This window comes from Trachinotus anak, unplaced genomic scaffold, assembly GCF_046630095.1.
Source record: "Trachinotus anak isolate AG129_WGS33_773 ecotype Australia unplaced genomic scaffold, CSIRO_AGI_Tana_v1 ptg000026l, whole genome shotgun sequence".
Classification (NCBI taxonomy): domain Eukaryota; kingdom Metazoa; phylum Chordata; class Actinopteri; order Carangiformes; family Carangidae; genus Trachinotus; species Trachinotus anak.
The window spans coordinates 12,590,765-12,605,395 of record NW_027273877.1 but is presented as its reverse complement, the minus strand read 5'-3'; the positions used below and the strand labels follow the sequence as shown (position 1 = coordinate 12,605,395).

Sequence of the window (14,631 nt, the reverse complement as noted above, 5' to 3'; positions counted from 1 at the left end):
AGCCATATCTCCCAGCCTTTTTATATGAGCATGTCTATATATCTTAATGATAAGTCAACAAGTATCATTGGTTTAATTCATCATTAATTAACAGCACTTTAAATCCTTCTGTATGGTAAATAATGTTTTTATATTTACTTCCTGTTCTTTATAGCCTTATATTTGACTGGTGTTTAGTTCTGCTGTTTGTAGCAGAATAATAATTCAGTGTAAATTTAAATGTAGCTTCAATTTTCACCCACACAGTGAGGGGGGCAGTAGAGTTTCAGGAGCCAGAACCACCTCCACCAATCAGAGGTTTAGTTCAGCCTGAGAGGTAAAACCCAGGGCTGGTGAGAGCGTCATCATCTTCATCAGCTCCTCTCTTCTCTCATTGGCTGTCATTCACAGCTGATCCACAGAAATACTCTGGGCTTTGTTTACTAGAGGTTTTAATGTTGGCATTTCACTTGTTTCTTGTCTTTGTTTAACACGACTGTTTTTACATCCAGACACTGTTGATGTGAAGTGCAGCATTATCAATGACCATAATTAGCAAATCATTTGAACACATTTCCTCCATCCACTACTGACTTATTCAATGACCTTGTTGCTTCCAATGATAATTTAAGATTCTCTTTAGATTCAGTTTCTCCTGATCAAAAACACCACAAATCAAATCACCATGGAAAAAGAAGCTGTTGAAAAGCTGAGAGAGGACAGAGGAAAAGCAAATCACATGTTCACTTGTATATTTTTAAACATAGGGTTTTAATTAACAGTTACGTCGTCAGGAAAGAGAGACGATTAATTCAGAAAACCAAAATAACCACAGTTTTCTTTTCTACAGTTGATAATCTTTTAAATCCACCACCTGCTCTCAGTCTAACTCAACTTTCAACTGAGAAAATCTCAGCACAGTTTTAAAAGAAAACATTTCTGTTAGAGCCAGCATAGCAAATATTAACACACAAACTGTCATGGGCTCCCAGCTATGATGTCAACCAATCTGCTGCCTTACTCTCTCCTAAGGAACAACAAGAATAATAAAGTCCTCTGAACTCAGGAAACCTACTGCTTTTAAAATGTCATTGATCAATCTGGACGACTGCCAGTTAAATAATTCCAGACACATTCCTTTGAGAGAAAATTGTTTTTAATCAACCACTCACATTTAACTAGTAACATTTTAGAAAAGTTCCAATTTGGTTATTCAGCAACCCACAGCACAGAGAGTGCTGTAATCAAAGTGGTAAATGAGAAATGAGCCGGTCTCTGACCGTGTTTTAGTCTGATTTATTCTTATTTAATGAAACAGCCAGAGGAATGGTGAATATTCTCAGGGGACCCACAGTACAGAATATGGTGTTCCTCAAGGAACCATTCACAGCCCAATCCTGTTATCACTATATTTGCTCCCATTGGGAAACAGTATCAACCATCACCATATTGGGTGCCATCTGTACGCTGATGATACACAATTGTACATCTCTGTTTCCCCAAATGACTCCATTGCACTGCTCTCTCTCATCACCTGTCTCACTAACATGAACACATGGATGTGTAAAAACCTTTTAAAAGCAGCAAGAGAAAATCTACACTTTGTGTTTGGTCTCAGCAAACAAATGAAAACATCACTTTAGCCTCAGATCTTTAGAGGAAGAAATAAGAAATGTTTCCAAAGTCACTCAGAATCCTCACTCACACTTTTATCACTACCTGTTTAGACTGTTGTGATTCTCTGTACCTTTCAGAAACCACTGTAAAGTTGTGACATGAGATTTTCTTTGGTTTTATGTTCCATGCAGATCACTAAGCTCTTCCACTCCCTTTCTTTTAGATGTCTTTTCAGTGTTTTTTGTTGTTGTGTTGTTTTAATCCTGTGTGAATCACTTTGGGCAAAGTGTTTGTAGGACATATTTTATGTATGTTATCTCTATGTTATATCAATAAAGTTGAATTGAAAAACATTTTAGAGCCAAGTTTAACCTGTTGCTGCCCAGAGGGACCACCTGTCCTGCAGAGTCTGTCAGTCTTCATGTGTCAGGACAGAGTGAAGCAGCTCCACGGTTTCTGCACCGGCCTTCACTCACACTCACCTGCTCACCTGAGTGATTATCTGCTTTAATCTGAACCATGCTCTGAAACTTCATGGTCTGCACCCGCACTGACAAACTGTTGCTGATTGGCTGGTTGGTGATTCCCTTGAGCCAATCACTTCCTCTCCTGCCTCCTGACCAAACAGACCTCAGTGACTCTGACTGTTGGTGGGTTGAAGAGCTGAGCAGCTGCTGATCTCCTGCAGGAACAGGAACCATCCAGTGAGCAGCAGCTCTGTGGTGAAGCAGCTCAGTGATGACAGAGGTTCAGACAGCCACTTACAAGAGGAGCATCTCTGAACACAGCTCATGATGAAGCTTGAAGTGGATGGACTCCAGTGGCAGAAGACTCAGCAGGTCACAAAGAGCTCAAAGTTCTTATCAGTGTCATATGAAAGGACTGGAACAGGAAGGTGAGGCACACAGGTGGAGACAGGAAGAAACAGACTCCAGCAGGACAGTTACTGTGTCTGTTTAACTTCAGAACTGTGAGGCTTCCAGATCAGTCATAGGATCTCTTCCCTGACGGTTTACGTTACCAGATGGATTTCAGAGCTGTTTAATCACAGTCCTGAGGTCAGTCATCGTTTTCAGGTGGTGTCAGCTGAGAGCACAACACACACAAACACACCAGAGTCCATAACCAAACAGGTGGAGTGTGAACGCTGGATGGACCCTGCAGTGGGACGGTTTAGTTGACATGGTTTTTGTCGGGGACTCGGTCCATAGAGATTTAAACAGACAGTGACAGATCAGTGAAACCATAACACCAAGTTCTGTCAGTCAACACAATGTGGAGCTTCACAGCACAAATCTGAAATATCAGGTGTTAACAGAATGATGGGAACCAAAACAGACCGGCTGCACCGAGACACTGACCCTGCTGTTTTTACTGGTCAGCTCCCACTCTGTCAGTGACTGTGTTTCATTGTTCAGCTCGTAATCATGAAAACAACTCTCTCACTTTCTAATGAGTCGGCAGCAAAAGTCAGTGAGTCATCTGCAGTTATACATTTTAATGAACTGATGATAAAAGTTTGAGACTTTAATTTAAAATGTTTATGAGATGATTTTGGTCCAGATGCTCTGTAACTTGTTTTCCTGAAGGTCAGAGGTCAAACTGTTAATAATGGAGTCTGCATGATCAAGGTGTTACAGGAGGAGGAGGATAATCACCAGCACAACCTGGCAACCCAAATGTTTTTCTTATTAATGTTTTATAACTGAGCTGTAAACAATTTAATGCTTGTGTGTGTGTGTGTGTGCGCGCTCCAGCACAGGTGGTGTACCATCTGTTATTGTACTTCATCATCATCGTCATCAATCTGCATCGTCGTTGACACATTTGCCAACCTGAGGAGCAAAAAACAGGGGGAGGAGGAGACACTGGAGACCAGGTGTTTCACCTGTGGGGGGCAGATATCAGTAAATGTCTGATGAAATGAAACAGCTGTCAGACCCCATCCCTGCATGAAATGAATACGCAGTCTGCTGTCAGTGATGTTTGTCATTTCTATTAGTGAAAGCATAAATTAAAAATGAGAAAAAAAATATTCTACAATAAAAATAAAGAGAGTGAGGAGAGAGAAAAGGTTCAGTAGACAGGTTAAAGTCTGACCTCAGTGAAACCCACAATCAACTATGAGAACCAGCCCTAGTTCTTGGAAGCTCTTCTGGTTCTGCTGTTTGAAGTAGTTTTCCTGACAGACCGATAAAAGCAAACTCACCTGCAGAGTTTTTCCTCACTGTGACCTTTGACACGTGGCTGTGATTCCAGAGAGTGAACTGAATGTACTGTAATGTGTCTGTAGATGACGGAGCCCAGGAACAGGAGGCAGAGGATGAGGTTCTTGGACATTCAGGAGGGAGCCAGTGCTGCAGGAGGAAACCTCCAGATCTATAAAACATAATGACAGTCTGATGATCAGCTATGGACTGTTCACCCTCGTTAAACGATACAGCCAGACTGATGGACTGTGTTAAAGGAGAAAATGATTCACACTCTACTGATGTTTCTCACCAAAACCAGAGGAGAGTTTTTTGTTTGGTTTTTACTGATTGTGAGTCAGACCTGTGGTCACTGAGGGACACGGACTGAACACTGTTACTGTACAAAGATCGATGTTATATTCTTCTTCTTCTTATTCTTCTTATTTTTTATTATTATTATTATTGTCTTTGGAAATATTGTGTATGATTATAATAGTTTTATAGTATTTACTGACTTTCCTCCACTGACAAAAAGATAGTGGGAGGGAGGAGGACGGTAAATTGAGGGATAAAGAATTCTGAACACATAAAATATTGGCTATGAAAAATGAAATGCATTTTTTCTTTTTTTATTAAATTCATTCTATGAATTTAGTAAAATGTCATAGTATATTAAGGCATAGAAATGTCATAGACAATTTTTATGACATACTATACTATGAGATTTTTATGGCTTACTATGACATTTTTCATGCCTTGTATTTTCTTTTCATGAGAAAATCACAGGATACTATGTCATAAACATTTCATCGCATAATAAGGCATAAAAATATCATAATATAGTAAGACAGTAAATGTCATAGAGAAGGCCATGGGATAGTATGTCATAAAAATGTCACAGGATAGTAAGGCATAAAAATATCATAGTATAGTATGTCATAAAAAAACTTAGGATGATATACTGTAAAAACATTATATTTTAGTTTGTCATGAAAAATGTCCTAGTATAGTGAGGTAGTAAATATCATAGAAAATGTCATGGGATAGTAAGGGATAAAATGTCAGTATAGTAAGTCATAAAACTTGATTAGTATAGTATGTCATAAAAAAATCATATGGGATAGTAAGACGTAAAAATGTAAAAAGTCTAGTAAGACATTAAATGTAATAGAATAGTATGTCATAAAAAATGTCATGGTATAGTAAGGCATTAAAAATGTCACAGTATAGTGTGTCATAAAAACATCATATTTTAGGAAGTCATGAAAAATGTCATAGTGTAGTAAGAATGACAAAAAAAATGACAGGATAGTAAAGCTTAAAATCTCATAGTACAGTAAGGCATAAAGTGTCGTAGCATAGTATGTCATAAAAACGTCAGAGTTTAGTAAGCCATGAAAATATTAAAAAAATGTTAGTACAATATGTGATAAAAAAATGTCATAGTATAGTAAGGCATAAAAACGTCATAATGTAGTATGTCATTAAAAACATCATAGTATAGTAAGTAGGACTGTCAAACCATTAATGTTTCCTTAATCATGATTAATCGCTGAATGTAATTGCAATTAATCGCATGTTTTATCACATGATTCTGTTATTTTGCATTTCAGAACTGATTTCTCTTGCTTGACAACACATAACTGTCAGTCTGTCTGAACTTGAAGCTAATGTTAGCATGTCTGACATGTAATTATGAAGATGTCTGATAATTTATTTATCAATTTTTAAAGGATGTTGTAGATTCTTCCTTGAATCTGGAGCACAAAATCTAAACGCTGTCTTTCCAAGGTCAGAACTGACCTGAGGAACAGGCAGCGTGATCCAGTCCTGAGAGCAGGTTTGCTGAATTCCTACATTAATTATTTGGTCATCTTTTTAAAAGTGCTTTATAGACGAATATATACCAGTGTTGATCTCATCTCATGGTGAAAGAGGACCAGCCGACCCTTTCATCAGAGTGCAATGATGGCTATTGTAGGTATCCCCAATAAAAAATGTAATAGCAGAGTGATATACATCATGTAAGGGCTTAAGAGTGGTGACAGCAGCATGTCTATACATATAACATCACCACAGTCCAGGGCAGAAAGAAAGAGAGCTTCAGTAATTCTTATTCTACTGCGTATGGGAAAGTAGGTTGTGTTTCTATACAAGAAACCAAGTTTCATCCACAACTTTTTTACTAAATTGTTCACATGGATTTTAAAAGTACATTTATTTTATTATTTTTTTTAAATAAACAACCAAACACATAAAAAGAGACACAAAACATCACTATCAAAACTACTATGTAGATTATTCTTCATGAAACAACAGACTCATTATCCGTGGGCGAGGACAGACCTGTTGTCACAGAGTTACAGTGCATTCAGACCCTTCCACTTTTCCACATTGTGTTATTTTACAGGTGTGCTCCTTTCCACAATAAGTCCAACCAGCTGAATTTACCACAGACTGACTCCAGTCAAGGTGGAGAAACATCTCAGAGATGATGATGAGAAATGGAACCTGAGCTAAAGTTCAACTGTCACAGCAAAGTGTCTGAAAACTTGTGGAAATGTGATATTTCAGTTTTTCCTTTTTAATACATCTCCAAAAAAAATCTTCAGAAATTCAGTTTTCACTTTGTCATGATTGAATTTAGATTGATGAGGGAAAAATGAATGTAAATGACCAGCGGTGATTCTACAGTGTGGTGGGGCCCTTCACAAAAAAATACCAGGTGGCTCCTCCAATCAGCAGTCACCATTTATCACCATTACATAATAAATACATAATCAATAATCAATACATAAAGCCCCTTTAAGGAGGTTTCCTACTGAGTGATGTTGGCAATTGAGCAGTTTTCTCACTAGATTTGGCAACTTTTAAATGAATAGCAAATGAATTCCAGTGCTCTGTTCATAATACTAATACTTCAGTTACACAGTCTGTTCAACAGTCTGCGTAAAACAGTGTTTTTAATATTAGTGTTAGATTCAGATGCACATTGAGGGGCTGTTTGAAAAAAATAGCTAATTATATAGGTAATTACAGTCAGTATAATTGAATTATCTTTAGATTAAAACTATTAATAATCTAAACCCGGAAAAGAGACTCACATCAGAATCATAAAATCCTTCTCAGTCTATGAATCTCTGGAAGTGTCACTCAGCATCAGCAGACGTGTGTTTGAGCCCAGGAATCATGGGAAACACCTCTTTCTGAACAGAGAGCACTCGCACTGCACATCTAACCTGTGTGCTGTTGCCACAGAAACCTGACAGCACGGCTGTAGTGGTGACAGCGACTGTGCGCTTGGTGTTGGTGACACTGACAGTGTTGTATTGTGAGAAGCAGACGTGTGGTGGTGGGACATGCAGTGTTCCTGTTGAAGCAGGTGGAGCTGTGGCTGAGCAGGACACCACAGTAGAGTCTGACTCTGTAACATGTTGAGTGGCTTCATGCAGCTCTGCAGAGAAACTGATATTGAACAAATATCAAATGGATGAAGTTGTTAGTGTAGTGGAGTGCTGCACTTTGCACCCTTGAATGCAGCTCCAGGCTTGACTCCTCTCCTCAGCCAATTCCCTAATTAGGGCCAAATAAAAGGCAGCTGGGAGCCCTGCTCAGCCTTTGCCTCACTCCCTCCCTGGTCAGTGGTGTGATTGCTGTTTGCCAACAGGTATGTGACCTTAGTCATATAAGATTATCAGTTTTATCAGTGCATTTACTTTATGGTTTTTGTTTTAGCAGTTTGAACAGTGTGCTACAGGAGCCTGCCATTCCTAAGTCCTGTGAGTAGAGGTGGTGTGTAGGATGAGCTACAAAATCCACAATTGCAGCATGGGGAACTAGGAAACTATGTAAGTTGTGTTGTCTTTTGGTAGGTTCACCTGCTGCTGTTCTGCTTGTATTTACTTTTTGTTTTCATATTGGTTTATCTCTGTTAACCAACTGGGTTGTGTTTGTTTTGTTGCTCAATTAATTTTGTTTCATTTTTACTTTCGTGTGTGCGTGCGTGCGTGCGTGCGTCCGTCCGTCCGTCCAGGGCTTTCCACCAGTTTGCTGTGCACTGTTTTAGAGAACATAATAAAGAATTGTTTTAAAGAAAAATAATTTCATGAACATATTTGCTTAACAGTCATTCTGGTTTTAATATTGTGTGCATTAATTTCTTTTTTTTTTTTTTCCTTCTCTAGCCTGCCATTTTAAATAAAAACTCCTTATCATTTTGGAAACACGTCTCTGTCCTATTTGCAGCAGCCAACGAACCTGTGAGTCCTTTAATTTGAATCTTGGGCTTTCCATTGTATTTCTTGGGGTGCAATTCCCCAGGTGGCGTTGTCGCAACTATTTACCACTATTCAAAATAACCCCGCTCCGCTACATTCTCGTCTTGTCGGCAGGATGCTCTAACAGAGACGTGTAGTTTTGCATTTTCTTGTTTTGTAACCCAGTTGGTTTATTCAGTTGTATTGATTTTGTTTGTGGGCAGAACAGCAGCGGGTCCTGGAGGGATCCCTGAACTGCAAGCCAGTGCTTTGTTGTTCTCTTCTGCTCTTTCCCCATGGAGGAGGAACTCGCCCAGCTAAGAGACTTAGACTCAGGGCTAAGACTGGTCTGAACATTGTTGAATGGATAGAAGAGGTCCAGGCTTGTACCCGGGCTCGATACCTATCCTCATCTGAACAAGCACTCTTTATGTATGATCATTTAGAGGGGGAGGCAAGGGAAGAAATTAAATACCGGTCTCAGGAAGAGAGAAGATCCAGCTAAGATACAGGCTATATTGCAGGAACTGTGTGGGTGTAGTAGGTCATGTGTCCTTGCAGGAAGACTTTTTTTTCTTTTTTTTTAAGAAGGCAACAAAAGGAGGGAAACTCTGCAAGAAGTTTCTCATGCCTTACTGTGTCTGATGGATAAAGTTATCAAAAAGGCCCCTGATGGGTTGGTGAACAAAGAAGTGTTACTCAGAGATCCGTTTGTGGAGTATGTGTCTGTTCTCTACGCAGGGAACTGAAACAATTTGTCCGAGGTCATCCTACCGCCACCTTGATGTCCGTAGTGAGGCCATTAGGTGGGAACAAGAAGGGATGCCAGGGGGTGGGAGGGGTAGAAGTTACTCTGTCCCCACTGCAATTAGTTTCCAACACACTGTTCAAGGAGGCCATTCTGCTGATAGCAAGGCAAGTAATTCTTCTTTTAGCTCTGAGCTAAGTGAATTAAAAGAGATCCTCAGAAATCAGCAAGAACAGTTGACCCAACTTACCAAAAGTTTTGCAACCCTTAACAATGCTACTAAAACTTACAGGAGGGATGACCTTTGTCGATGCCAACAGCCTGGTCACTATGCTAGGGAGTGTAGGAGCAAATATGTAGCTACAAGGCCCCAGCCAGCCTTAGCCACAGCCCGCTTCACTGCTAATGACAGGGATTGCTCACAGGACCAGGGAAACTCCCACCCCCTGAACTGTTGAGCCAAAGTTTGGGTGGGGGCTTCTCTGGCTCTGAGCCTGTAGAGGATGGTTCTGAAAATTTGGTAGCAGTTTGCCCACATCTTACCCTCTCAATGGGTGGGGTCCCAGTTCCATGCTTGGTTGACACTAGATCCATGGTATCAACTATAACTGAAAGGTTCTTTGTACAGCATTTTGAATCTTGGGGCCCAGAGAAACTCCACTCTTGTAACTGGCTGAGGCTAAGTGCTGCTAATGGGCTATCAATACCATACATAGGTTACTTTGAGTTGGATGTGCAGCTTTGTGGTAGAGTGATTCCCAATCGGGGGGTGTTGGTGGTCAAGGATCCCCCACACGGTGTACCCTCAGTTCCTGGTGTGTTGGGTATGAACATTATCAAGGAATGTTGCTGGGAGTTGCTTGTGCTACACGGTCCTGCTCTCTTTAACTTACCTTCTGTGTTGCAGGCTCCCCTCCAAATTCAGCAAGCCCTCCAGCAGTGTCACCAAGCTAAGGAACCTCCTGTCAGGTCAGGTCAAAGTGAAGGGTGGGAGGGTATGTAGAGTTCCAGGGGGTACCATGAAAATTGTGGCAGCCACTTACTCCAAACACTTCCTGGAAAAGGACACCTTGTTTGAACCCCTTAGCCGAGGCTTGCCCGCAGGCCTCTTAGCCTCTCCAGCACTAATGGCAACTAATGGTACTGTGTACATCCCCCATTGTCAACGTGGGGACCCAGGATGTTTTATTGTACCCACGCACTGTTTTGGGCACATTGACTCATGCCCACCAGGTGAGCTCTCCCACAGGTTTTGAGGAAGTGGCAGCCACAGTTTCATCCCAGACTGTGAACAGTTCAGTACAGGACAAGGTTGCTGCTGTTGACTTAACAGCCCTTACAGAGCAGGGACAGTGTCAGGTCAGGTCATTGCTGCACAAGTACAGTGGTGTCTTTTCTGATCATGAGGGAGACGTAGGTTGCACTAACCTCATTTCTCACGATATCCCTTTAGTGGAAGAGGCACCTGTACGTCAAAGGTATAGGCGCATCCCTCCTTCAGAATACGAGGCAGTCAAGGCCCACATCCATCAGCTCCTTAAGGCACAGATCATCAGGGAAAGTAGTAGCCCATTTGCCTGTCCCATTGTGCTGGTAAAGAAGAACGATGGCAGCCCTCATTTGTGTGTCAACTACCGGCTCTTGAACAGTAAGACCCGCAAGGATGCTTTTCACTTGCCCCACATTGAAGAGTCCCTTGACGCCTTGTCCGGGGCTCACTGGTTTTCAACTTTGGACCTTGCTGCAGGCTACAACCAGGTACCAGTTACAGAAAAGGACAAAATGAAGACTGCATTCTGCACTCCCTTTGGGCTGTTTGAGTGGAACAGGATGCCTTTCGGGTTGTGCAATGCTCCAAGTACTTTCCAGAGATTAATGGAGAGAATCTTCGGAGACCAGCATGGTCAGTCATGGTTGTTGTACTTGGATGAGGTTGTCTTTTCCTCCACTGTGACAGAGCATATCGAATGGCTGGATGCTGTGCTGGGCTGCCTAGAGCAAGAGGGCCTCAAGGCACAGTTGGAAAAGTGCTCTTTCTTCAAGCCAGAGGTAAGCTACTTGGGCCACATTATATCCAGGGCGGGGGTGTCCACAGACCCTGGCAAGTGGTTTCAAAGTGGCAGCGACCTAACTGTGTCAGAGTTGCATTCCTTTCTAGGATTTGCAAGCTACTACAGACAGTTCATTGAGGGGTTTGCAAAGCTGGCTGCTCCTCTCCACCGCCTAGTAGCTGAACTGACTGGCACCAAATCCCGGAAACCTGCAACAAGGGGCCTACCTGCCTTATGGACAGGAGTGTGAGTTGAGCTTTGAGAGCCTTAAAAGCAGGTTGGTGTCTGCCCCTGTCTTGGCCTATGCCAACTTTGCTCTACCCTTCATCCTTGAGGTCAATGCCAGCTACCAGGGATTGGGTGCAGTGCTCTCTCAAGAACAGGACAGCAAGGTCAGACCAGTAGCTCATGCCAGCTGTGGCCTCAGGCCTACAGAGCGTAATGGGAAATATGGCTCTATGAAATTGGAGTTTCTGGCGCTTAAATGGGCCCTCACTGAAAAAATCAGAGTACCTGCTAGGACAGAAATGTGTGGTGTATACAGACAATAACCCCCTCAGTCATATCTCCACAGCCAAGTTGGGAGCTACAGAACAGCGCTGGGCTGCGCAACTCGCTACATTTGACTTCACCATCAAGTACAGGTCTGGCCCAAGTAATCACAATGCAGATGCCCTCTCCTGGCAGCGTCCAGCCAGCACAAGCATGACTTACTATGTAGCCTCTGGCCTTCCCATTCCAGCACCATTGCAGCAGGCTATCAGGACCACTCCGGTTGTCCAAGGTACCCAGGCCACAATATCAGCTTTTCCTTCTCACACTCACTCTGACCTACATGTTTTACAGTAAGCTGACCCCGCCATCAAGGAATTTCTGAAATTCTGGACCCGACAGAAGAGACCTGATGCAGCAGAACAGTGCCAGGTCTCTAAAGAAACACTGTTGGCCAAACAGTGGGACAGGATACAGGACCAAGATGGCGTGCTCTTTCGCCAAGTTTGCGACCCTGAGAGGGGAGAGGTTCTCCAGCTGGTGCTCCCTCGGTCCCTTAAGAGCCAGGTCTTGAGTCAGCTGCATGATGAACATGGACATCAAGGGGTCAAACAGATAACTGATCTGGTCCATCAGCGACGCTACTGGCCTGGAATGCACCGTGACATCGAGCAGTGGTGTTTGGAGTGTGAACGTTGCCAGTTAGCTTAAAAACACACAACCTGCTGCCCCTGCTTACATGGGTCATTTGCTGGCCTCTCGTCCAAATCAAATAGTGGCTGTTGACTTTACTGTACTTGAACCTGCGAAAAATGGGATGGAGAATGTCCTTGGTCCTGACAGATGTCTTTTCCAAGTACACTCAGGCAGTCCCAACCCATGACCAAAGGGCTTCTACAGTAGCTGAGGTGCTTGTTAATGAATGGTTCTGCAAGTTTGGAGTGCCATGCTGTATCCACTCTGACCAAGGCAGACATTTTGAGAGCAACCTCATCCAACAGCTTTGCAGTATGTATGGGATTGAGAGAAGCCACACCACCTCCTATCATCCAGCTGGTAACGGCCAATGTGAGGTTCAATCGCACCTTGCACAACCTCCTTCGCACCCTGCCTGTCACTAAGAAGAGAGATTGGTCATGTGACTTTCTCATACAACACCACAGCGCATCCGTCCACTGGTGAGTCACCATTCTTTCTTATGTTTGGCCAAGACCCACAATTACCTGTCGATTTCTTTCTGGGCAGAGTACAGGAGCCAACAGCTGGCAGCACCCACAACTGGATTGTGGAACATCAGACCAGAATGCGCCATGCGTTTGAAGGTGCTACGAAGCACCTGGAAGCCATGGCCGATAGAGAGAGGAAGTATCCACTTCTCATCAAACTTTTGACAGGTCTCACCTTTGACCTAATTTGTATAGGGGGAGGGGTTGACCTTTGACCCCCTTTTTTTCCCCCCCATGCTTGCACATAAGTTTCTTAGAGTCTAGACTTTGTCACAGAACTATAGAGTCAGTGTATTTTCAGGAGGAGAGCCCTACTCACCACAATTCATTCAACCCTCACATACAAAGAGTTTCTCAAGGTCATGGTCAAAGTCACTTTAAGAAGTCATCTCACACCCATATGCACCTAATTTTCTGTTTCTTATAAACTTGACCTGACCCAACCTTAGGGTGATAGCTTTCCATATGAATCCAATTTTGTTTTGGTTGGAAAACTAAACAAAAGACACAGGGTAATTGTGTTCAAGATAAGAAATACGGGTATAAATACACCATCATCCTGAGCGGTTGTATGACGGAGCAGGCCCCAAGACGTACGACTCAAAACTCAGCACAATGGCTCGCGGTAAGAAGACTTTGCGTTTCTACACACGTTTCCTTTTTTTTTTTTTTTTTTTTTTTTTTTTTTAAATAACATTTAAAAATATTAAACGAAAGATCTGTGTATTTAGCATTTACCGTCTCCATAGATGTCCACCCACCACAGCAGTTTTCTGGTAAGTATTTACTATATTTAATGTATTTTTATGTATTCTATTCATTGTCTAAACGTGTGTGTGTGTGTGTGTGTGTGTGTGTGTGTGGGGTTTAAATCAATTATCCATCTTTTAAAGTCACAGCCGCAGATTTGGAAGGAATCAACTTTTCACAATCACATTTTGGTAAGGTTTGTCTTTTTAAAATTTAACTCACACTGCATCCGTTTCTGTGTTAAAATAACAGTTTCAACAAAACATACTGAGGTTTAGCTGAAAAATATACATACATACTTACAGATTTTACCGACGGTCTGAACGAGGTATGAGACCTTGACGGCAGTTTCACAGGTTTTACAAGAAATTCAAGCGGCAGAGGATTCGGTGTTGATCCCGTCAGAGGCTGCACCACCACCTCCTCCACCTGCCCCGACCAACACCACCCCTCCAGCGGGTGAAGAGCACATCAACACTCCGATAGCTCCGGTGCCAGCTGGGGCGTGGAATCCAGCCGTCTTCCACAGGGGTATCGACGAGATCCTAGCGGGGGATTTGCTGGTCCGACCCCGGGGGAAAAAGTAAAAGGAAGAACCAGCAGAGTGATTCAGCAGTACGTCCTGGGTTAACCAACCAACCAAAAGCGAACCGTCTGCGTAAAAATAAAAGGCAGATCCAGCAGGGACCACTGGCGCAAGGATCTGACGGGGCACAGATATCAGGTAATCTTGACTTTTTTTTTTTTTTTTTTTTTTTTTTAAAAACCCCTTTTGTTAAATATATACGTGGAAGGAAGTTGACTCTTCGCGCTTCAGCGTTCAAATAAAAATACAACTTCCTTGCGTTTGGTCGCAAGGCGATGACGATGATGTAGCATGTTCGCATAGGTCCTTATGTCCTATGACAGAGCGCTCAGGGTGCAAATCAGAAATATGTTGGTTGAGCAAGATTACCCATAAGGGACAGGGCTCAAATATCGTGTGTGTGTATATATTGTGCATGCACACTTGTAAACACAGACTGCTTCATTGTTAACTGGAAGCAGGTTGAAATGCATTTTGCTTAGTGTGGATTTTTTGTTCATTCAATTTTCCAGTCTCGGGTAAATAAAGTAAATTCTGAATCTGAAACTAAAACTTTGTGTCTAACTAAAATGTTTTTTAAAAGAGTAAAAAGTTTATTGTTAATGATGCTAACCCATTAAATTTGTTATGCCCAACAGACTCTCAGCCTATGGTCTCAACACCCCTGAGGGCCCAGACACCACCTCGGGTAGACCTCCCATCTCCTGTCAGGCGACAAACAGCACCTGTGACAC

General features: G+C 42.4%; 1 protein-coding gene across 2 annotated transcripts in view; it reads right to left on the bottom strand.

The window, feature by feature from the left end:
* The window catches only part of LOC139609622 (protein NLRC3-like), a 248,792-nt gene that overhangs the window by 70,183 nt on the left and 163,978 nt on the right, over positions 1 to 14,631 (bottom strand). The window lies entirely within an intron of this gene.